The following is a 2,119-nucleotide window of genomic DNA, read 5'->3' as shown; positions in this document are numbered from 1 at the left end:
GAGTTCTGGGAAATCAGGATGGTTAATTTTCTCAAGGATGCTTGGTTTGGAAAAACATAGAATTGTTGATGTGTCTCCAATGTGCTTGCTTAACAATGAGAAAAATATAACCCCGGGTTGTTTCTGCATGTATAAAAGGAAGATGTAGAATAAACTCAGGGCTTCAGTATTCACTGTTGCCCTCCCAATACTTTCTGTCTCTTTTTTTCCTTAATCCTCACTCCCCCTTTCAGGACCATTCGACTCACCAGCAGGCTCCAACACTGAGTAACGGTGCCCTTAATTGTCTTAGAAGCCCTCTACTGCAGTAGAAACCATCAAAGAGACATGCCCTTAAGATTTTAAAAAGCGGTTGACATAACTAAGAAGGCCCTGCAGGAGCCACTGTAGACCTTGCTTTTGTCTTAACCAAGGGTTTGCAGCTGCCCCTAAAACTCTTGATCCTGAAACCACACTTTTAGCGACAGTGTCCTGGATTGATCTGATCTCTTCCCTGAGCCCATTTAATACTTTCATGGTCTTTGCTGAAAGGAAAATAAGGACGAGACACTTTTATCTTCACATCCCCTGAGCAGTTCCTATTTGAAAACTGGGCACTTGCTCCTTTCGCACATTTCTCCCTGGGTCAAAGGCAGCTCAAAGACACCGTACGTACATTTGACGTTCTAGCTGACGGCCTTTTCATGCACCTTAGTACAAGCTAAAGTATTGCCAAATGCAAATGGCTCCTTCTCCAACTCTCACTAGAAACGTCCTGCCTGTCCTCCCAGTTCGTCCGAAGTCTCTAGAAGGTCCTTCCAGGTTCTTCTTACTCCCTGGTCCCCAAGCCAATGTCACCTGTCTCGGGTTTCCTTTACATCAGCGCTCAATCGATAGCACCAATCTCTCCTTTGGGTGACAAATTGCTACTAGGCAAAAATCACTCCAAAACTTAGCCGTTTAAAACAACCATTTTATTCTTTCTCACGGCTGTGTGGGCTGACTAAGCTAAACTGAGTGGTCCTTGCATGGGGCTCCTCAAGGAGCAAGACAGCAGCGGGAGCTGGAATCATCTGGGGACTTGGTTCTAGGAGAGTGAGACCGCTTGGTCGCTCTCCCTCTTCACATAGTTGCAGCCCTTCAAGCACCAGGTAGCCAAACTCCTTCTTTTGTTATTTTCCAGGTCACTACGCCAAGAGACAAAAGGGGAAGCGACAAGGCTTTTGATGACCTTGTTTCAGAAGACGGTGTCTGTTCTAGAGCATCCGATCCGTCGAGTAAGTCAGGGGTCTGTGCTCTAGGATACCAGGGGAACTCAAGGATTCAACTTCTGGATGGAAGTGTGACAAGATCTCTCCGCTAAAGAGCATGTGGCTCAGCAGAACGTGCACTGTAAACTGGGTGTGGTTGATGGTCCGTTGTTAATACTTCAAGAAAGCTGTTTCTTTACCTGTTTGATGGGTGATATGTAACCATAATAATCACCCCAAAGATAAGACGTTCTACCAGTCCCCTGCTTAAAACCCGATCATGACTTTTTGTTACAACAAGACAAATAGAAAAATCCGTAACAGAATTGACATAACGCTTTCTCACATGGCCCCGTGTCTCCCTCCAGCCCCATCTCAGCGATGTCAGTGCACCGGACTTCTCCCTGCTTCACTGCCTTTGAACATGCTGCTTCCCCAGCTCCCCTCTTCCTTTACCAAATGGTCCCACTCATCTTTCAACTGTCAATTGAAGTGAGTCATCTTCAGAGCAACTATACAGACTAGGTCAGGTCTTCTCGTTTGGTCTTCTGACTGCATGCAATTGTTTTCTTCTCATTTGTTCCAGTTCGCGATGACCATATTTCACCTCGTCTAAGACACAGATGCGTATTTCTTCCTATTTTAACCCCTATGAAAGCAAGATGGATATTACTGCTGACACCATTCTTTAATAGGATGAAGTGCAGTATATACAATTCCATACGGTGAGCCAGACGTTCTTCGCAGAGCCGCCGCGGTCTCCTGCTCCTACAGTGCTTGAACGGAACCCGGCGATCCAGCCGGCCCGCCGTCCAGCAGCACCTCTCAGCCGCACTCTCCACAGCCCCAGGCCTCCACTGCCACCTGGACCTTGTCCCCCTGGCAGGTGC

This window comes from Echinops telfairi, unplaced genomic scaffold, assembly GCF_000313985.2.
Source record: "Echinops telfairi isolate 266 unplaced genomic scaffold, ASM31398v2 ScPeMD7_40;HRSCAF=151, whole genome shotgun sequence".
Classification (NCBI taxonomy): Eukaryota; Metazoa; Chordata; class Mammalia; order Afrosoricida; family Tenrecidae; genus Echinops; species Echinops telfairi.
This window is presented reverse-complemented; position numbering follows the sequence as displayed.